We start from the raw sequence: 23,874 nt of genomic DNA on the forward strand, positions 1-23,874 counted from the left end.
AGACAAGAAACTGGCCACATGGATATATTATGGAAAACTCAATTAGCAGGATATATATATTTTAGAGACACTGATCCCCAAATCATCGAAACAAAGTTGGAAAAGACCTAAAAAGTCATCTAGACCCACAATGGGCAACATGAACTCTCTTTATAATATCCCTGACAAGTCATCTGATCATCTAGTCCAAAGGTCCTTAAACTGGGGTCTTTGAACTATATTTCAGGGGATCCATGAACAATGGGGGGAAGGGAGTTAGTCAACTTATTACACAGCTCTCCTAGTTCATAGTGCTTACCACTTCCCTTCCCCTAAGTATTAAAAAACCAAATTCTGGCAGCTGTACACAAACCAAAAACCAAACGAAATAACAGAAAAACGGGCACTTTTTGCTCAGTAGGCAGAAGAGCAGTGAAAGGAAATAAGGGAGACTGGAAAACTCAAGAAGGACACTGAGGACTGGAGACTTGCTGCTGTGGCTTCTCTGCGCACCTAGTCCATTAGCAAGAGTCTGTTAATTACTCGATGCTGACACCTGCACTTTAAAAAAAAGGGGGGGGGGGCGGCTAGAGACCACAGACAATTGGAGCCCAGGGCAGTTCATCAAAGTGTCTGTCATTTGAATCAGGAAAACCATAAATAACTGAAGAGTTAAGGTCAGAAAGTGAAAGAAGGATTCTGGTCACCCATAGGGACCGTACAATCAACAACTATGTGTGAATTCAGAGGAATGTGGCTTTCCCACTACAGAAGATGAACAGACTGGATGAAAGAATGTCTCTGATAGGGCCATTCAAAGGCCAATCCAGCTGGACGACAAATCTGGTGCCTGTGTTAGATAAGGTCCTACTATTCTAAGGGCAAATTTGAGAACTCAAATGTCAAGTTACCAACGAGTTATATTCTAATCCAAGGAGACTACTGCCAAAGGGCCTAATTAAGGTGAGAGAGGCTGATCACCAAAAAGCTGGCCATACGTGTATTCGAGATTATATATACACACGCATGCACACATATATACTGATTAGCAATTATGTTTGTGTACATGTAAGGCACAGCAAGTAATGAACTGTCTAAAGTACAGAGGCATTACAACTGGCAGCCGTGATGAAAGTCCCTACACTAATGAACCAAAGCTCTTTTGATGTATTAAAGAAGCCCTCACAGGCATTATTAATTAAGCCAAACCTCTTTTTCTTTGCTGCTTCTTCAATCCCCCCATGCAATTATTTGCCAAATCTACCATTACAACATATTTCCCATCCATCCTCTTATTTCTACTTACACAAATCTAAGTCAGACCCTTATTAGCTCTCGATTGTACTGTTAGGACAGCCATCTAACTGGTCTCACTGCTTCCTGTTCCCTCCCCCCAATATCTCCAACATGATTTCCTTAGTACACAGGTCTGACACATCATTTCCACCATAAAAAAACCTTCAGTGTTTCCCATTACCTACAGTATAAAATACCAACTCCTAGGCCTGGTATTCAAAGGTCTGTCTTCAAGAGCTGGTTCCAACTTACCTTGCCAGCCTTGTTTCATACTACTCTACTTTTTAAAAATTTTATTAATTTATTTACTTTCAGTTTTCAACATTCATTTCCATAAGTTTTAAATTTTCTCTCCCTTTCTTCCTCCTCCCTCCCCAAGATGGCATGCAATCTGATATGGTTCTACACATCCATTCCTATTAAACACACTTTCATACTAGTCATGTTGCAGAGAAGAATTATAATGAATGGGAGAAACCACGAGAAAGAAAAAAACAAAAGAGAAAACAGTCTGCTTCACTCTGCATTCCAACTCTATAGTTCTTCTCTGGATGTGGATGGCATTTTCCATCAAGAGTCCTTTGGAATTGTTTTAGGTCCTTGCATTGCTGAGATGGGCTAAGGCTATCAAAACCAGTCATAGGACACTGTGGCTGTTTCTGTGAACAATGTTCTTCTGGTTCTGCTCACTTCACTCAGCACCAGTTCATATAAGTCTTTCCAGGATTCTCTGAAGTCCACCTGTTTATCATTTCTTATAGCCCAATAGTATTCCATTCCATTCATATACCACAACTTGTTCAGCCATTCCCCAACTGATGGGCATCCCCTCAATTTTCAGTTCTTAGCCACCACAAAGAGAGCTATTACAAATATTTATGTGCATGAGTGATTCCATTTTTATGAGCTCTTTGGGATACAGGCTTAGAAGTGAAAGCTGGATCAAAGAGTATGCATATTTTTGTAGCCCTTTGGGCACAGTTCCAAATTGTTCTCCAGAATGTCTGAATCAGCTCACAGCTCCACCAACAATGAATTAGTATTTCAATTTTCCCACATCTTCACACTACTCCACTTTGCACACTGCCCTTCATTCAAGCCAAACTGGATTATTAGCCTTCACTGATCTTTCCCCTCTCCTTACCAACATTCATTAGATTCCACCATGCCTAGAATATACTCCTTCCCTGCTTTCAAGGCCCAGTTCAGAGTGTCAGCTACACCTTAGTCTCTCCCTGATTCCAACCTCACAATTAAAAGTTCAAATTTACAGTATTTAGAGCTGCAAATTACCTGAAAGATCAGATAGTCCTCTATGCCTTCATTTTACAGATGAGAAAAATAAATGAAGTGACCTGCAAGAGGTGATGATACAGTAAGTAGTATATCTGAAATCGGAATGCAGGTCTTCTCACTTCAAATCCAATGCTCATTGTACTTTGATTGGGCACTTTGTTTAAACTTTACTTTTTCAAGAAGGTGCTTTGTATCATGCTTCTGTGGACAGAATTCAGATTATAAACTCTTTCAGGATAGAAACTGTAATTTTTCATCTTTTTCATGCACAGAGACAAGCACAGTGATTTGAGCTGGGCAGGTATATGCTTAACGTTTAAAATAAAATTTAATAAATGTTTTCTGAAATGAATTTTCCATCATTAGTACTACACCACATAGTCCCGTTTAAAATAAATTCATGTTCAGAATAATGAGATCCTAACTCATTAAGTGCAGATTAAATTGTGTTCAGCATACTCTTGTTATTAAGGCAGGGAAGGATACAAATATATTTAGAAAAAAAATTTTAATGGTTTGAACAAATCATTAGTTAACGTTAAACCAGTCAGAATTCCCCCAAACATTTCAATTAACTGAGATTTTACCATACTAATCAAAATAAGTGTTGAAAATTACAAACTATTGAAGAGCGATATATTATCCAGTTAACATAATAGGAGTAACCAGAAAGATGACTGATATATAAAATAAAGTGAATAATTTTAGCTGCATATTTTCTAACAATTGAAAGTCTTGGCTTCACTGAAAAATATGACAACCAACAATTTAAGTACTACACAACTTGAAGAAAAAATCAAGGATATTAAAAAGCAACTATGCATCTCCACTTAGATCACACATATGTGTCATATAATCTGACTGTTTCTTGCCTGTGTGTATTTTAGCTCATTGAAAGTGAAAATCTAACAGAGTGGTTACACATACTATTCAACTGTCTTAATACTCTGATCTCCAGGTTTTATACTTTTAGAAGTACAATTTGGAATACTGGAATTTTCATTCATCAGATGGGATGGCATTTTGCAAAGAGCCCTGGACCAAGAGGCAGGACATTTATGCTGGAATCTCTGCTCCCACATCTACTAGCTTTATGACTGGGCAAAAATCACTTAACCTCTCTGGGGTCCAGTTTCCTCATCAGTAAAATCGAGATGGTAATACTTGCACACATGACACTCTATGCCTTGCCACTGGTGTCCTCCTTGCCTAGAATGCCCTCCCTTCTCACTTTTACCACTTGGAAATCCTGGTGTCCTTCAAGTCTCAGCTGAAGTACCAACTTCTACATCAAATCTTTCCTGATCCTTCCCATCTGCTGGTGCAAATACTCCCTAAACAATCTTGTATTCATTTATATGTGTGTGTACATGTATATGTACACACACATATACTTACTTATATTTATATATATTACATATATACTTACATTACATTTATATATGTTTGTGTTATGTGTTCATCCTTCATTTTCGATGAAGACCATGACATCAGAGAAATGATGACATGACTTGCACTAGACTTTGTTTTGAGTGAATGAGGGCTGTTCAAGGTCATCAGCCTCACTTTCTCCTCCTGAGCCATCTGGATCCAGTGACCACAAATTCATCAGGATGACTGGAGATGGCACAGGATGCAATGAGGGAGCTTGGCCTTTTTAGGTACTCACTTAGAGGGAGGTAACGGCCATTCGTTGAATAGACCTCTTTAAGAAGTAGTGAGGGAGATGCCTGAGGTGGGGGGTGGGGGTAGGGAGAACCAAGACGGTAGAGTAATAACATGGACTTTCTAGAGCACTCCCACCAAGCCCAGCCAAACAACTGTAAAAAATGACTCTAAACCCCAATTGATAAATGGTCAAAGGATATGAACAGGCAATTTTCAGAGGAAGAAATTAAAGATATCTATAATCACATGAAAAAATGATCTAAATCACTTTTGATTACAGAGATGCAAATCAAAACAACTCTGAGGTACGACATCATACCTATTAGATTGGCAAACATGACAGAAAAGGAAAATGATAAACATTGGAGAGGATGTGGGAGAGTTGGAACACTAATTCATTGTTGGTGGAGTTGTGAGCTCATCCAACCATTCTGGAGAGTGGTTTGGAACTATGCCCAAAGGGCTACAAAAATGTGCATACCCTTTGACCCAGCAATATCGCTTCTAGGACTGAATCCCCAAGAGATCATAAAAATGGGACAGGGTCCCACATGTACAAAAATATTCATAGCAGCACTCTCTGTAGTTGCCAAAAACTGGAAATCAAGAGGATGCCCATCAATGGGGGAATGGCTGAATAAATTATGGTATATGCTTGTAATGGAGTACTATTGTGCCATAAGAAATGATGAACAAGAAGACTTCAGAGAGGCCTGGAAAGACTTATATGATCTGATGCTGAGTGAAAGGAGCAGAACCAGGAGAGCTTTGTGCACAGCAACAATCACAGTGTGTGAGAGTTTTTTCTGGTAGACTTGTATCTTCATAGCAATTCAAGGACATAAATAAAAAAAATTCCCAGTGGTCTTCTTCTAAGGCAAAATGCCTTCCACATTCAGAGAAAAACTATGGAATTCAATTGCAGAATGTAGCAGATCATTTTTGTGTGTGTGTATGTGTATTATGTTTTGATTTGTTATATGATTTCTCCCCTTTATTTTAGTTCGTCTACATAGCATGACTATAGTGAAAATGTATTCAGTAGCAATGTGTATATAGATCCTATATAGAATTAGATGCCATCTTGGGGAGGGAGGGGAGTAATGGGGGATAGGTAGGGGGGAAAAAACTAAGTTTGATGGTAGTGATTGTAGAACATTAAAAATAAAAATTTTAAAAAAATGACTCTAAACAAATTCTGGAGCTGCAGAACCCAGGGAATGACAGAGTGAAGCAAATCTCCAGCCCAAGACAGCCTGAAAGGTCACTGGGAAGTGTCTATCGCACCATGCTGAGAGCACAGTGCAGTCCAGCGTGGGCTGCACCAGCACAGATAGGACCTCAGCAGGCCTTGGGGAGGCTGAATCTCTGGCACCTGTGGCAGTTTTCAGACTTCGGGACCCCAAAACGCCAAGGACATATAGGAAGGTCAGCAGAAAAACCCTGGGGGAACCAATGTGGGAGAGTGGAGTGGTCACACCCCAGCCCAGGGTGGTAGAGGGCAAAGGAGGCTGAGGAACTCTCCACAGTCACAGCAACAGCAGTAGCAGAGACAGAAACTGTTTCTAGAGCTCTAAGCCCACAGATTGTGGGGGAATCAAGTGGTTGACAGTATATACCCCTCACCCCCACTATAAGCAGAGATCTACCTTAATAAAGAGCTCAAAAGTCAAGTAAATGGTTGGGGAAATGAGCAAAAAACAGAAAAAGAATCTGATTATAGAATCTTACTTTGGTAACAAGGAAGACCAAAGCATGCAAACAAAAGAAAACAAAGTCAAAGCTCCTCCATCTAAAGCCTCCAAGAAAAATATGAATTGGTCTCAGGCCATGGAAAAGCTAAAAAAGGATTTTGAAAATCAAATAAGAGAAGTAGAGCAAAAACTGGGAAAAGAAATTAGAGTGATGCAAGAAAATCATGAAAAACGAGTCAACTACTTGCTAAAGGAGATCCCAAAAAATGCTGAAGAAAATAATACTTTAAAAAATAGACTAACCCAAATGGCAAAAGAGATCCAAAAAGCCAATGAGGAGAAGAATGCCTTAAAAAGCAGAATTGGCCAGAAGTCCAAAAGTTCACTGAAGAAAATAATTCCTTAAAGGTTAGAATAGAGCATATGGAAGCTAATGACTTTATGAAAAATCAAGAAATTATAAAACAAAATCCAAAGAATGAAAAAATAGCAGACAATGTGAAATATTTCATTGATAAAACAACTGACCTGGAAAACAGATCCAGGAGAGACAATTTAAAAATTACAGGACTACCTGAAAGTCATGATCAAAAAAAGAACCTAGACATCATCTTTCATGAAGTTATCAAGGAAAACTGCCCTGATATTCTAGAACCAGAGGGCAAAATAAATATTGAAAGAATTCACTGATCACCTTCTGAAAGAGATCCAAAAAAAAAAATCTCCTAAGAATGTTGTGGCCAAATTCCAGAGTTTCCAGTCAAGGAGAAAATGTTGTAAGCAGTCAGAAAAAAACAATACAAGTATTGTGGAAACACAATCAGGATAACACAAGATCTAGCAGCTTCTACATTAAGGGATTGAAGGGCTTGGAATATGATATTCCAGAAGCCAAAGGAGCTAGGATTAAAACCAAGAATTACCCATCCAGCAAAACTGAGTATAATAGCTCAGGGGAAAAAATGGTCATTCAATGAAATAGAGGACTTTCAAGCATTCTTGATAAAAAAAACCAGAGCTGAATAGAAAATCTGACTTTCAAACATAAGAATCAAAAGAAGCATGAAAAGGTAAACAGGAAAGAGAAATCATAAGGGACTTACTAAAATTGAACTATTTACATTCCTACATGGAAAGATAATAATTGTAACTCTTAAGACTTTTTTTCAGTATTTGGGTAGTTGGAGGGATTATATACATATAGACAGAGGGTACAGGGTGAGTTGAATAGGAAGGGATGAAATATATAAAAAAATAAAATTAAGGGGTGAGAGAGGAATGTATTGACAGGAGAAAGGGAGAAATGGGGCAAATTATCTCTCATAAAAGAGGCAAGAAAAAGCTTTTTCAATGGAGGAGAAAAGGGGATAGGTTAGAGGTAAAAGTGAAGCTTACTCTCATCACATTTGGCTTAAGGAGGGAATAACATGCACACTCAATTTGGTATGAAAATCTATCTTACACTACAGGAAAGTAGGAGAGAAGGGAATAAGTGGGGTGTGTGGTGAGGAATGATAGAAGGGAGGGTAAATGGGAGGAGGGAGTAATTAGAAGTAAACACTTTTGGGGAAAGACAAGGTCAAAAGAGAGAATAGAATAAATGGGGGGCAGGACAGGATAGTCTTTTACAATATAACATTTTTGGAAGTCTTTTGCATAACTACACATATATAGCCTATACTGAATTGCTTATCTTCTCAGAGGGGATGGGTGGTGAGGGAGGAAGGGAGAGAAGTTGGAACTCAAAGTTTTAAAAACAAATGTTAAAAATTGTTTTTACATGCAACTGGAAATAAGAAACACAGGTAATGGGGTATAGAAATCTATCTTGCTCTACAAGAAAATAGAGAAGATGGGTAGAAGGGAAGGGAGGGGTGTGATAGAAGGGAGGGAAGCTTGGGGGAAGGGGTAACCAGAATGCACTGTGTCTTGGGATGGGGGAAGGGGAGAGATGGGGAGAAAATCTGCAACTCAAAATGTTGTAGAAATAAATATTGCAAACTAAAAATAAATTAATTAAAAAAAAGAAGCAGTCAGGGAATGTCCCCTTGAATAAGCAAAATAAAAAAATAACTAAATCAAGCTGGAGGGGAAAGAGAAACAGTTACTATTGATAATCACTGTAAGTCAGAAGGGTCCAGAGAAACAGCCATTAAGTGGAATATGGGTAGGAACCTATTGTTGTCCAGTGTAGGACTTCAGAGTGCACTGGGTTGACAAGAAAAAAGAAAGAAGGAAGGAAGGATGGATGGAAGGAAGGGAGGAAGGAAGGAAGGAAGGAAGGAAGGAAGGAAGGAAGGAAGGAAGGAAGGAAGGAAGGAAGGAAGGAAGGAAGGAAGGAAAAGGGAAGGGAAGGGAAGGGAAGGAAGGAAGGAAGGAAGGAAGGAAGGAAGGAAGGAAGGAAGGAAGGAAGGAAGGAAGGAAGGAAGGAAGGAAGGAAATCTAGTCAGTGATCTCCAAGTTAACTGGGCAGGCTCCAGTCATACAAATTTACCTTCCTTTGGAGAAGAGAAGGAAGGGGAGAGGGGGACACAAGGGAGAGAATGAGCTGAGTTACCCAGCTAGCTGTGTCCCAACTCAGGGAGCTCAGTCTATTCATAGGTTGTATTCGTCCTTCGTTTTCGAAGAAGACCATGACATCAGAGAAATGATGACATGACTTGTGTTTGTGTGTGTGCATGTGTGTATACATACATATATATGTATATACATATGTATGTATATGTATATACTGCACATACTTAAATATGTAAGTTGCTTCCCCATTACACTTTAATCACCTTGAGGGATCACTATATCACTTTTTGTCATTGTATCCCCAGTACTTAGCATAGTACCTGATACATAAACACTTAACATATGTTCATTGATCCACTGACTGATATACAGCATCTCCAAAATATTAGTGCAATTTTAAGTTTTAGCAGTTTGAGGAAGAAAATACTTTTTAAAAACCTTGAAACACTATCTAAATGTGAGGTGTCATGGATTTTAAGGTTCTTCAATCACTTTTTGCACAACAATCCTATTAAGTTAAAGGGTGAAAGTACTGTCCCTGTTTTATAATCAGTCCATCAATAAGAAATCATTAAGCACTTACACTGCACCTGGCACTATGCTGGGTGATAAGGATGCAAAGACAGAACAGTTTCTGCTCTCAAGGATTTTACAGATTAGAAAACTGAGGCTCACGTGGGTAAAGGGACTTGCTGCAAATCACAGAGCAAGTCAGTGCCTGTCAGAGCCACTATTTGAAAAGTCTGGCCTCCTGCCTTCAGGTCCAGTCCATCTTCTTCCCACTACATCATCCTGTCTCTCCATAATGATATTTCCAGTGAAGATATACACATGCATACAGTATCAATGGTAATGTTCCCCCCAGGGTGTACCAGCACATTCAACTCATGCTCCGTGCATGTCTATGAGTAAAGTACAATGTCAAAAATAATCCTTACATGGTACATGGTAAACACTTAATATTTTTAAACAGATAGAAAACAATCTTAATTCTAAATACAAAAATTGCAAACTATACTTTTTCCTTAACAATGAGCCTTTTATTTCATAGGAAAATAAATGTTTTATAGCAAAAACTACAAGATATTTAATAAATATCTTACTTCAGTTCATATTTACTACATAGTTTTAATTTTTCTGAGCTTCTAACTACAAAACTTTCAGACACAGCTAAAGCTGGAGTGATTTTCCCAGAGCAGAAAAGGTTGTTTTACCAAATTACAATCTTGTAAATAGGATAGGAAGTATGCAGGAGCTTACCTTGAAATTACTGATATTACAACTCTTTGGGAAACCAAGTCTAGTGAACTCTTAACACCATGGATATGTTTCATTCAATTGCTCTTTCTTTCAATTTAAAACAATTTCTATTGGCTATCCTCCAAAATTACATTTTGTGATTTTTTTCTATTGTGGGTGGAGCTAACTTTTCATTATTTTTGGTCAGGGACATCTCTCTTTACAAATCTAAAACCTACATCAAATCGACATTACCTAGATTGGGAAAAGGCTAAAAGAGGTAAAGAAAAACAAGTATCCAAACTATCTGAATATACCAGATCATTATAAGATTGTGATTTCCATAGTGTAGTATAGGCCCTCCCACAAGCATTTGTGGACTAATGAAGCTATCTACCTGGGGAAGGAGTGGGATGGGTTTAAGCACGGCTGAATGGAGTCATGGATCGAGAGAAGATAAGACCTAGCAGCCTCACAAAGTTTCGGAACGCTGAAAGATGGGCAAAGCTTAGAAAGGAGACGCTGTTCAAGGAAGACCAGATGTGCTCATAGGGCAGATTACCCTGACTCAGGGGCAGTGCACCTTTTCACCCACTGGCTGCACAGACAAGAAGCTGGGGGTGTCTTCTCTCCTCCACCCCCTATGCATGCAGTCAGGGATTTTTCTCTGTAGGGTTTCCTACACCTCTTACATAGATCTTTCACATTCATTATGCAGTAGTATATTTTTTTCAATTGATATTGATCTTTTTCCATAAAGAGTTCTTTCTCCACTGTTTTGAATATGACTATAAATGGCTGGATTTTGCTAAGTGGGGGATGGGGAGGAGGAAAGGGGAAAGAAATAGCTGAGGTAGTTACACATAAGTTGGACTTTATCCATTTTGAGTACCCAGGTGGTCAAGGAAACTACCTAGGGCACATTTTAGGAGCTATTTATCCTGAATTTTCATAGCCAAATTCCCAAGGACAGAATTTTAGAATGGGGCCTGGGGCTTTTTTTCTCTTTGTCCTTCAAACTGAATCCTTATTATTGGTTGTAATCTCCTTTCGTGACTCCCTGACAAAAAGGCCTCCCCAAATCTAGGGTTTTCTTCTATCTCCTCCTCATGACCTGCCCCATCTACAATAAAAATAGTAAAAATTGCTAGTTTTTGCACAGCACTTTAAGCTTTGTAAAGGACTCCATACATGTTATCTCATTTGATCCCTACAACAATCTTATAAGACAGGATTATTAGCCTATTTTACAGATAAAGAAACTAATGTGGGAGAAGTTAAATGACTTGCCTAGAGCCAGATAATGTTAGACTGAATTTGAATCTGAGTGTTCAATGTCCAAGTTCAAGGTTCTAGGCACTGAGGTCCCCAGGCTGCCTCTAGTCTCTGGAGAGAGAAATGGAAGGGGAAGTGAAGGCAAAGGCCCAAAGGAGAAAGTTCTGCCCCAAATGGCTCAAAAGGTGGAGACAGGAAGGTTTTTATCCTTTTATCTATGAGGTTTTTGGCCATGCTCTTTTCTGATTGGGAAAAGCAAGAGTGAGAAAAGCTTAGACAGCGATACTCTAAGCTATACTAATATATTGCGCATATTTAAAAAGTAATTAAGATAAATTCTAACCAACTATACAGCCCTTTCCCATAAGAAGAGGTGGAGGCTGTCAGAAAAGTCTATGGTGCCTAATTTTGACCCTGTTGGGTGACAGGATATTGTTTTGATATTTACCTTCTGATGGGTGTATGTTTTTTAAATTATGGGACCTAGAATCTAAAAAGCCACTCCCCTTCTTCAGAGGCAGATGTTTGTAGGAACTATGAACTAACAACCCGACTGAACACAGGCTATGTGGCCAGAACAAGCAGAAGAACCAAGGAAAGGTATATACTGTTTATTAGTCCCAGGGTGGCTCTATTATCCCCATTCTACCAATACACTTATCAGTAACCAAGGTGAGTTCTAGGTCTACAACAGCTCTCCCTTCTGCTCCCATTACCACCACCTTCATTTGAGGGTGTCAGTGCCCTGGGCAGCTCATTCAGCTTTTAGATAGCTGATTCTTAGAACGCTCTTCCTTACACCAAGCCTAAATAGGACCCTCTTTTTAATTTCTACTCAAGGTTAGCTCTGTCCTCATAGAGAAAGTAGAACAAGGTCAATCCCTCCTTGGATGGAAGGTCTTGAAGAAAGCTATCACCACAGCTAGACACCCTTGGGTAAATGACGTCTAGAAAGAACAGCAGCTCACATTTATATGGTGCGTCATGGTTTACAAAACATTTACACCACATCACTATTGGATACCCTAAGGTCAGAGATGGGGAAGGACCCAAGGCCACAGGCCTCATGGGAGAGACAGGAATCCAACACCTTCTGAGCCCAAATATTATTATCTCTCCACACAAAATCATGCTCTCTATTAAGCTGTTAGCAACTTGGTTTAAATTAGTTCCAAAGGATTACAAGTCTGGCAAGGATCTCAAGAATGAGATACCGGATTACTACATTTGGGCAGGTAAAGGTAGAAAAAGGAAAGGGCAAATGGATACACGGGTGGAGCACTGGGGGGGGGGGGGGGGGGGCCTGGGCAGCCATGACATTTTATGAGCACCTTAGGGTACTGAAATGGAGCAGTACAAAAAATGGGACAGATGGAAAACACAGCCTACTTCACAATTTTTCCTGCTAACAAACATATGGACTTGGAATAGCTGTTAGAAAGTTACAGAGAGAATCTTCTACAATGGCCTTTAGCCAAAAGCAATACAATTCTGACCTAAAAGATATGTTTTCCTTACGGCTTTTTAATTTATCTTCCTAAAACACAAAGGAACACACGCTGGACAGCTGTGTACCAACCAATGCAAATGAACTAAGAATTAGGCAAAATCCAGCCTTCACAGTATCTCTCAAGAAAGGTCTAATTGTTTTGATCATTTAGGAATATTTGTTAGAGTCACTTAGAAAGTAGAGTTTGAACAACAAATCATGCAATCATGCCTATCTGAAATGTGTTAGTCTTTCCTAGAACAGAGGATCACAGAACTAGAGATGCAAGGGGGCCTCAGAGCCATCTAGTGCAACCCCCTCATTTACAGAGGAGGAAGCTTGACCAGGGAAGGTAAGTGACTTGGCCAAGGTTACAGAGACAATAAGTTCAGAGATGAGACCTGAACCCAGGCCTTGACTCTAGAGAAAATACCCTTTCTGTAACATAAAGCCTTTAATATATTTATACTCTACCAAAAAAAAAAAAAGTGAGAATTTTTTTTTGGTTTCACTTATTTTTACTTTTTCACTTTTTTGCCAACCTATTTTCCTTTCTTTTTATTAGACTTTCTATCTGATCCACAAAATGTTATTTTATCGTTTAATTGATACTATGACATCAACTATCTTTGGTCCCAATATATTATTACTTTTATAATAATAATGACATTGTTTTTCCAATAGCAATGATCAGTTGGTCCTGATCTATCTATACTCTCTCTTACATAGTTTCTGTCTCCATCCTCCCCCAGTGGCTGGTAGGGGAGTGCCTCCTGTAGACACAGGATAATAATAATATTTACACAGCATTTTAATTTTCAAAGCATTTATTTCCACACTCATTCTCTCATTTGATAACCTATAAGCTAGGTATAGCAGTTATTATTCCCATTTTAAAAATGAGGAAACTGAAAAAAATAATAAAATGAAAAAAAAGAGGAAACAAGCCCAGTGATAAGGTCAAGTGACCTTACCAAGATCACATGGCCAGAAAACAGGTGAGGCAGGACTTGAACCCTCGACTCCTTGGAAAATCCAATGCTCTTTCTAACATCAGGCTCACTACTCAGCCTCTCTTGGTTTTGCAAAAGTTTTCTAGCGTGTTCTTACAAAACTGAAGAACTCAGCTAAATAAGATATTATATGTAAAATGCACGGCACGGTGTATTTGAAATCTCTAATAAAATTATGCCTCATGGAGAAGATGGTACCTGAACCAAGCCCTGAAGGAAGAGGATTTCAACAGGTAGAAATACAAGGGGATCCTCTTCCTGGTAGAGAACAATGTAAGGAAATATTCAGAAATAAGAGGAGGAAAGTAACTTAGGGAATATGAATAGTCACATTCAGAGAGTACGCGAGGAGAATAGTATGAAACAAGGCTGTAAAGGGAGTTTGGGCCTAGACTAGGGAGGATCATTATAAATGCTGAACGCAGGAATTAAAGTTTATCCTGTAAGCAACTGAAACGAGATCAGAAGCCTAATTCTCTGAGAAGCCATAGTGTAGGAAAGAGGTAATAAGGGCCTGAATTAGGGTGGTGGTAGTGAGTAGAAAGGAGGGATTAGATGTGAGATGTTGCTAAGGAAGGATCAACAGAATTTAGGAAGTGATTAAATGTGGGGAGTCCAGAATGGAAAAAGTCTGCAAAGTCTCAAGTCTGAAAACATGGCATTGCCTTTAACAGAAAAAGGGAAGATAAAAGAGGCAGGATAATTGTTTTTGTTATCCTTTTATTTGTAGCCCATGTGGCAACTCCTGTGGAGAACAGCCAGCCATCCCCACCAACTGCCAACTAACTGTCACCTATTGGGTAGACAAGGCACCCTGAGGGACAGACAAGAAGCAACATGTGCCAAGCAAGTCAAATCACTTCCTAGGTCAATCACCACCTTTCCTCCAACCCCAATGGAGACAGCCTATGACCAAACCCCAAAGCCCAGGGAATAGTAGTGATCCAAGATCACTGGTACCACCTAAAGCCTAGGGCCCCTACAGTCACTGAGGGGAGCAATCATTGGAGTGAGCTGGCTCATCTTCCTCAAAACCACCAAGTGCTAACCAACTGCTTTCATTAGAAGGCAAGCTCAAAGGCTCTGGGAATGGCAGCCCCTCTCAGCCCAGTCCTCTGCAGTCATCATCCCACAAAGCAACTCCCTGAGCAACTGACAATTGCTTCTACAGGGTCTGAAAGTCACAGCTATTGAAGATCCAGAAAAGAAAGTTCTCACCACCCAAATCCTTGGCACTTTGATATTATTTAAGAAACTAGTATGATTTTATCAGCAGAAATGATGTTTTACAAAATGCTTTACCATCTGCTTTGTCTCTGCACCCTAAGGACCATGGGGATTTTCCATCTGACTTATATTTGTTGTCTACCCCATCAGAAGGTGAGATCCTTGAGAGCAGGACTGTCTTACTTTTCTATTCATATCCCATGCACAGTAAGCACTTTAATGAATGCTTTCACAATCATTCATTTGAGAGGAGGAGGAGAAGACAGAAGAAAGACGAGCTCAGTTTTTTACTAAGTTTGAGTTATTAGGACACATCTAGGAGAGGTCCAGGAGATACTCAGAAATATAAAGCTCCAGCTCCAGAATTCAAGGCTAGAGCTATAGATTTGGTAGTCATCTGCACAGAAATGGTAACTGACGTCATGGTAGGGGATGAGATCACCAAGGGAAAGAAAAGCTTCTGAAGCAATATTTGGGAAATGCCCAGGCTTGAGAACGGAAGAGGTACCAGCAAAACAAACCAAGAAAAGAGACCAGGAAATACCACCACAAAAGTAAAAAGACAAAAGTACCAATGATGAGGTGCTCAGCAGCATCAAATATCAAAGAGGCCATCTTGGTGATACAGTTAACAGAGTCCTGCCTGTGTGCCCACCGGAAAAGTTGCTGAAATCTCTCTGGATGTCAGTTTCACAGCAAAGGTTGAAGTAGCCTTAGAAGTCATTAACTCCAACACTTATTTTACATATGGGGAAACTAAAGGTTGACTTACCCTAGATCACAGAAGAACTAAGTGCCTGTGACAAGATTTCTCTAGTGTTGCTAAGGTCCTTCCCAGCTCTTAATCCTATTTTCTTAAATTTAAAATTACTTCAAGGCTTCAGAAAAGAAACTGTTTTGGATATTGAGTTTCAGATAAGTTAGGAAAAAACCTATGTGAAGCTATCCAATAAGCAGTAGGAAATTAAAAGACCTGAGAATAGGCAAAAGGCCTGGCTTGGACAAGTAGATTTGGTTACAGGGTAGCGATACATAATAGAGAACTGAAAACAAGAGACCAGCTAATGTCGCCAAAGGAATAAAGAGAAATTGGAGCAAGGAGCCAAAGCAGGCATAGGGCAAGGGGGTGTCAGTAGAAGAAACAGTAGGCTGCTGGCCAGTACTGTTGGACTGTATAGTGTGTAGAGGGGGATCAAGTATAAGAAGACAGGAAAGGGGAAGAGAACCATGTATACAAAAATATTTATGGCAGTTCTTTTTATAGTGGCAAAGAATTGAAAACTAAGGAGGTGCCCTTCAGTTGGGGAATGGTTGAACAAACTGTCATGGAATGACTGTAATGGAAGTGTAATGTATTTATATATGCATTAAGAAATGATGAAAGGGGCAGTTTCAGTGAAACCTAGAAAGACTTCTATGAACTGAAACAGAATGAAGTGAGCAGAACCAGAACAATTTATAAAACAACAATACTGTAAAAACAAATAACTTTGAAAGAGAGAAACTGGATTTTTGTTAACTGAAAAAATAAGAAATAAATTTTAAAAACTGAAGTGACAGGAAAAGTAGGAAGAGGCCAGGTTATTAGGAGCTTCAAGTGCAAAGGAGGAGTTGATATTTGATTCTAAAGATAAGAGGGTAGAAAGCAATATGGTCAGACCCATACTTTAGCAGCTGAGTCAAGGATGAATTGGCGTAAGGAGAGAGTTGGATCAGGGAGGCTACTACAATAGGCCCTTTAAGAGATCACGAAGATCTGAACTTGGATTGTGGCTGTGTGAGAAAAGGTAATATACAGAAGAGACGTTTATGAAAGTAGAACTACAAGATTTGGCAACAGATTCGATGTGCAAGGTAAATGAGACTGAGGTGTTAAAAATGACACTAAGGTTTGAAGCCCTGGTGACTAGGAGGATCAGGAAGCCCTCAGCAGTAATAAGGAAGTTCAGAAAAGGAGAGAGTTGGGGGATGGGGGAAAATGAGTTCTGTCTTGAAAATGTTGAGTTTGAACTGCCTTCAGCATGTTCATTTTTAGAGGTCCAAAAGGTAGTTTTTGATGAACAACTATAGCTCAAAAGAAAGGCTAGGGATAGATACAAAAATCTAAGACTCATCTGCAGAGAGATGACCATTGTACCCATGGGAGTTGATGTGATCACCAAAAGATGTATGAAGAGAAAGAAAAAAGGGCCTAAGAACAAGCCTTGGGATATTTCCAGAGTTGTTTGTTTGTTCTTCATTCTTAAAGAGGACCAATTACATCAGGAGGGTGATGTATTGGCTTGCAAATGAACTGGATTTAATGAGGCAGGGCTGTGCAAAGTCATCAGCCTCACTGTCTCCTCCAGGGTCATTGGAGTCCAGTGGCAGGACATAGGTCAGCACAACTGGCAATTTAACTGACAAAATAACACTATAAAAAAATAGAATTGGCCTAATGATAAAAGAGACACAAATATTTACTTAAAAAAAGAACATCTTCCAGAATAGGGCAAATAGAAAAGGAGGTACAAATTCACTGAAGAAAAAACTCCTTTAAAAGTAGAACTAGCCAAATAGAAAAGGAAGTACAATAATTCACTAAAGAGAAGAACTCCTTAAAAAGCAAAAAAGGCCAAATAGAAAAAGAGGTAGAAAACCTCACTGAAGAAAATAATTAAAAATTAGAATTCACTGCATGGAAGCTAATGGCTCAACAAGACATCAAGACATACACAAAAAAAGTCAAAAGAATGAAAAAATAGAAGAAAATGTGTAATATTTCATTGGAAAAACTGACCTAGAAAATAGATTAAGGAGAGATAACTTAAGAGTTATTGGACTACCTAAAAGTCATGACCAGAAAACGAGCCTATACATCATATGTCAAGAAATTATCAAGGAAAACTGCTCTAATATCTTAGATCCAGAGGGTAAACTAGAAATAGAAAGAATCTAACTATCACCTCCTAAAAGAGATTACAAAATGAAAACTCCCAAGAACTCCCAAGTCAAAGAGAAAATATTGCAAGTACACAGAAAGAAACCATTCAAATATTGTAGAACTACAGTCAGGATCACACAAGCAACTTCCATGTACATGGAATGGAGGGCGTAGAAGATGGTATTCCAGAAGGTGGAGGAGCCAGGATTACAACCAAGAATAACCTACCCAGAAAAACTGAGTATAATCCTTCAGGAGGAAAAAAATTGATATTTAATGAAACAGAGGATTTTTAAGCATTCCTGGTGAAAAGACCAGAGCTGAATTTTTAGAAAAGCTGACACTCAGAAAAACTCAAGAGAAGCATAAAAAGGTAAACATGAAAGACCAACCGTAAGAAAGTCAATAAAGTCAAACTGTTTACATTCCTATGTGGGAAGATGATACATGTAACTCCTAAGAACTTTATTAGAACAATTAGAAGGAGTCTACACAGACAGCGGGCAAGGATGAGAGTTGATTATATTGGGATTCTCTCAAAAACAAAAAAGAGATGCACTGAGAAAAGGGGAAGAGAGAGGTAGAATGAGGGGAATTTTCTGACATAAAAGAAGCACACAAGGAAGAGTTTTTATAGTGGAGGTGGGGAAAAGAGGATGGTAGCAGGTAATGCTTAATCCTCACTCATAAGAATTGGTTCAAAGAGGGAAGAATATATAAACACACTCAGTTGGGTATAGAAATCTACCTTACCCAACAGGAAATAGGTGTGGAAGGGGATAAAAAATGGGGGAAAGGAAGAATGAGAAAAGGGAGAGTAGATTAAAGGAGTCAATGGTCAGAAGCAAAACAGACTTCTGAGGAGGGACAGGATATAAAGAGACAGATAAGGATAAACAGAAGAAAAAAGGATGGAAGGAAACATAAAGTAGTCATAACTGTGAATATGAATGGGATGAGCTAACCCATAAAATAGAAGTCAATAGTACAATGGAATAGAAACCAGAATCCAACAATATATTGTATATAACAGATACACTTGAAACAGAAAGATACACACAGTTAAAATAAAGGGCTGGAACAGATTCTATTATGCTTCAGCTGAAGTCAAAAAGTCAGGGTTAGCAATCATGATCTCAAAGTAAAAGCAAAAACAGATCTAATTAAAAGAAATAATCAAGAAAACTACATTTTGCTAAACAGTACCATAGATAATGAATATCAAAAAATTTTATAATAAGTTTCTCTGGTAATGACCTCACTTCTCAACTATGTAGGCAAATGAGTCAAATTTATAAAAATGAGAGCCAGTCTCCAAAATATATGAACAGGCAGTTTTCAGAAGAAATCAAAGCCATCTACAGTGATTAAAAATGCTCTAAATCAGTACTGATTAGAGAAAGGGAAATTAAAACAACTCTGAGGTACCACTCCACACCTATTAGAAATGACAAATGTTGGAGGGGATGAGGGAAAATAGGTACATTAATGAATTGTTGGAAGAGTAGTGAACTGGTCCTATCATTCTGGAGAATAATCTGAAATTATATTTAAAGGGCTATAAAACAGTACCTACCCTCTGATCCAGCAATAAATACAACTACGAAGTCTATACCCCAAAGAGAAGAAAAAAGAAAAGGACCTTTATGTACAGAAATATTTATAGCAGCTCTTTTTGTGGAGGCAAAGAATTAGAAATTGAGGGGACGCTCATCAACGGGGGAATGGCTGAGCAAGCTGTGGCATACGATTGTGACGAAATACTTTTGTACTCTAAGAAATGACTATTGGACTGGTTTCAGAAAAATACGAGACCTACATAAATTAAAGTAAAGTGAAGTCAGAAGAATCAAGGGATCATTGTGCATACAATGACCCAAGACAATTGCAAAGGACTCCTGATGAAGAAAAAAGGTTATCCACCTCCAGAGAGAGTACTGGTGAACTGGGTGTAAATTGAAGTATAATTTTCTCACTTTTTTGTGATATGGCAAATATGGAAATGTTTTGAATGATTTCACATGTATAACTGATATCAAATTGCTTGCCTTAACGAGTGGAGAGCTAGGCATGGTTTGCCTGGAGGAAACCCAAGAAGGATGTCAGTTGACAAGAGCCATAATGTGGAGGAGGCATTAGACTTGTTTTATTTGACCTAGGATGCCAGAACAAAGAAATAAAGTTGCAAAAAGGCAACTTTATATTTAATGTCAGGAAAAATTTCCTAATAATGAGAGCTGCCCAAAAATGGAATGGGCTGCCTCAAAGGATGATGAGTTCCAAGACTTTGGAGGTTTTCAAGCAAAGCTAAAAAGACAACTCGTCATGTACAGGTTCGACTAAATGGCCCCTAAGGTCCTTTCCAACTCTCAAAATCTGTGATTCTGTTAAGTCACGTAATCTCTGTGGACTTGTTTAAACTATAAAATGACTAGATGACCTCAGGAGAGCCTTTCTAAGTCATGAGTCTATTTCTTTTATGTTATTTTACTATCACCTCCCTAAGGAGACCAAATTCAATATGTAGTAGTACTACGTTGATCTCTCTGATGTATATTTAATCCATACACAAGAGTTTCTGTTCCTTTGCACTCTTTAAGGAAAGGATGCACAAACTTGGGAGTTTGATCTCTCAAACTGTAGCCCTCCAACAAAAATTTCTGGCAATACCTTGCCCTTATCAGATTTTACCAGTCATGAAAGGGTAGATTATACTGCTGAGAAACTTTAATGTTTCAGCTACTGGATACATGTCAGATTATCCTTTCCCACTTGGCCATGTATCCTTTCATGTAATTTACACTTCTCCATGGTTACATTTCAGGGGACTTAAGTGGTACCTGGAAGCAGACTATCAAGTAACTGGAGATTCACTGTTGCAATGTGTCATTCGAGGTAAAAGGGGAAGAAGTCAGCTCCAACTGAACAACTCCTAAAGGCTGGAGGCAGTATAACTTTCAGCTCCAAGTCCTTACCCTGCCTCAATATGACCAAAACAAACCAAAACAAGCCCACTACGTGAAAATCTGGGCCAGCACAAGGACTACGTCACACAGAAGCCCCTCCTGATCCCTCCCACTTCCTGGGGTCCCGGCTTCCTAACCTAACCCGTTTGGCACGTGCACAGCTGGCCGAGGCCAGAGCGGAAGCCCCCCGAGGGCAGGCCTGCCAAGGCTTTGTCTCGGAATCCCCAGCACTTCGGACAGTGCCTGGCCCTGGGAAGCGCGGGGGGATCGCGGCCAGGAAGGCGGCGGGAGCCCCGGGGAGGGGGAGGGGAAGGCTCCCCCTTCCTTCCCCCGCTCCTCCTCCAGCCCTGGCTCGGTCCCAGGAGACCAGAACGAGGCTGCAGAGGCCGGGTCGGGCCTCCCCTCCCCTCCCCCTCTTCCTTCCGGAGTAGGGACTGACGAATGGACTGACTGCCGGATGGATGGATACTCACTCCGCTCCGCTCTGCCCCTCGTTCCGTCGCCCACACGGACAGCGGGCACGGAGGCGGGGCGGTGCGGGACGACCCCTCCACCGCCCTTACCCAGCTCTGGGGGCAGAGGCTTCCCCTAAGAGAGCGACAGTCATCTACACCGCGGGAGACGAAGGAGGAGGAGCCTCGTAGCCCCGCCCCTCCCGCCCCTCCCCCTACGATCCAGGAGGCCTCCGGAGGCTCCGCCTCCTCCCCGCCCCCACGCTGCCGCTGCCGCCCGTCAGCGTGGGCGGGCGGATGCGAAGGAGGCTGACGTACGTTTCCAGTGCGGGAGAGGGGCGGGGCGACCTCCCTCCTCGCTGGTGACGTCATCCGCCTCCAGCGCCAACTAGCTTCCCGAGCTGTCCACCCCTTCTCTTTACCCAGCCCTACCCCCACCCTCCGGAGCCACTTTGGGGGAAGAAAGAGCGGAGGCAGAATGGCCATTGGTCTGGCAGGACTTGAGTGGGGAGCCAAGCCAGGGCAGCTCCGGCTTGGGGTGGGCAAGGCCGTCACCAGAGCCGGTGATGGAGCTGCTGTGCCCCTTGCTCACAGACACGGGCACGTCCAGGGCAGCCCCTTAACGTTCCTGAGAACCAGAGGGGGAGGAGAGGCGGAGTCCTGGGCATCACGCAGCCCCCCTTCAGCCCCGCGGAGCCTGCTCCCATCCCACCCCAGGGCGCCCAGCGCACAGCTCCCCGATAAATAACCTGGGCTACACTTCTAGGGGAGAGGATGGAGAAAGCCCAACGGGCCCGCCAGGGGGGTGGGTGGCAGTGCCATACGTGGCACGATCTGAAATTCGGGCTGGAGAAAGAAAGGAGATGGAAAGTTGGAGAACAAAAGACAAATGTGGGGAGGACGAGGCGGGGGTAGAAAGAGCGCTGGAACACTGGAGGAGGGGGCAGCAGACATCTGGGGGAAACTCCAGGGTCTGCGCTGGCCACAGGGACTTACTATTATTGTGAAAAGGGACAGGTGGATGCAGAGAGGGAAATGGAGGAGGGATGACCCGCCTTTAGAGGTACATGAGTGACAGCTGCTTAGCTGTCTTCTCCAGTTCTAAAAGTGGGTGCTTCCCATGACTGACTCTGCCATTGCAAAGAACATTTCAAAATGCTCTTTACATAGAACATTTTAAAGGATTCTAAGGTTAGTTCATTTTGATCCTGGGAGGCGGGGCAGTATAATGACCCTTCAGTTCTACTTGGTTCCTTCTCCTTCAGCTTTAGAGGATTTGATTTAAATGAAAAGCTCACAATTCTGTTGAGCCCCCAGTTAAGAAAACTCCTAATATTTAGACAGAGGTTGGGATCTCTGCCTAACTTTTTGCTTCTATCTATGCCTAGTTAACCCTGGCCTCTTTGTGGTCAAGACAAAATTCAGTTTACTGGAAACATTTGGGTAATGAAATAGCAAATTAGAATGTCTTAAAATAAACAACCATCCAGGGATGAAGTTGGGGAAAGAAGTGACCTTTTCTTTTTTCCTTCTCTCTTTTTTTTTTGCACAGGAAACTGTTCATCTATGATGAACAATTTGCTCTTCCTCTTATATACATAATAAAGTTATCATGTAACTTTCCTTTTTTTCTTTCTCCACCCTAGAGATGGTTACCATTAGATACAAATATCTGTATGTGTGTAGTTGTGAAATCATTCTATACATACTTCTATTTCTCATTCCTTTCTCTGGATGCAGATAGCATCTTACTTCATAGATCCTTTGTAGTTAATTTGGATATTTATGATCAAAATTATTTAGCCCCTCAAAGTTGTCCTTAAAACTGTGTTTCTGTTACTGTATACATCCTTCTCATGGTTCTCATTTTGCTCTTCATCATTTCGTGCAAGTCTGTCCATATTTTTCTAAGATCATTGAGCTCATCACTTCTTATAACTCAGTAGTATTCTGCCACAATCATGTACTACAGCTTGTTCAGCCATTTCCCAATTGGCAGGCATCTCTGCAGTTTCCAGTTCTTTGCCACTACAAAGAGAGCTGCCATAAGGATTTTAAAACATTTAGGTTCTTTTCCTTTTTCCCTAATCATCTTGGGAAACAAACATAATAGTGTATTAATGGGTCAAAAGGTATAGGCAGTTTAATAACTCTTTGGGCATAATTGCAGATTGTTCTCCAAAATGATTGCATCAGTTCACAGTTCCACCAACAATGAATTAGCATCCTAATTTTTCCATATCCCCTCCAACATTTGTTGCTTTCCCTTTCAATTATTTTAACCAATCTGATAGGTATAAAATGGTATCTCAAAGTTGTTTTAATTTGCATCTCTAATTAATAATAATTTAGAGCACTTTTTCATATGACTGTGAATTGTTTTGATTTCATCACTGGAAAACTGCCTGTTCATATCCTCTGACCATTTAGCGGTTAGAGAATGTAAAAGCAAGCACCCCAACATACACAGGAGGGCCTGCTCTCACAGGTTCTTTGCTGTGATAAAAGCAAAGGTAACTTGGGGAGGGGGGGGGGGCAACAATCACTTTAATCAAGCATATGCTTGTACCATTCACTTAGTTCAGGGGGAGAAGTCAGCACCCTGAACTTCAGAGAAAATACAAACAGAGAAACAAAGATCAACCAGCAGATAGGGCTTCCAACTGTCTGACATAAGCAATACATACATCACAGATCTCACTGTCTGACCATACGTACATAGTTACCAGAGAGAGAAGCACCAACATCTGGGTTTTCAAAGGGGATGGAGGCCTCCTTAGTGGCTGCTCAGAGTCTTATCTGGCCAAACAAACACTTCCAACAAGTAAACCCCAAAGTGA

General features: G+C 40.4%; 1 protein-coding gene across 7 annotated transcripts in view; it reads right to left on the reverse strand.

Moving 5' to 3' along the window:
- ATG10 (autophagy related 10) overlaps window positions 1–23,874 on the reverse strand; it is a 366,598-nt gene that overhangs the window by 326,994 nt on the left and 15,730 nt on the right. For 4 of the 7 annotated variants that reach the window (XM_072606230.1, XM_072606229.1, XM_072606233.1 and 1 more), the window contains exon 1: window positions 21,056–21,229. The exons of 1 other annotated variant lie outside the window; for it this stretch is intronic. The gene's annotated coding sequence lies outside the window, so the exon portion shown is untranslated. Of the gene's footprint in view, window positions 1–2,568; window positions 2,631–21,055; window positions 21,230–23,874 lie in introns of those variants that run through there. 2 more of the 7 variants (XM_072606231.1, XM_072606226.1) reach the window with 1 other exon arrangement.

Source organism: Notamacropus eugenii, chromosome 4 (genome assembly GCF_028372415.1).
Source record: "Notamacropus eugenii isolate mMacEug1 chromosome 4, mMacEug1.pri_v2, whole genome shotgun sequence".
NCBI lineage: Eukaryota > Metazoa > Chordata > Mammalia > Diprotodontia > Macropodidae > Notamacropus > Notamacropus eugenii.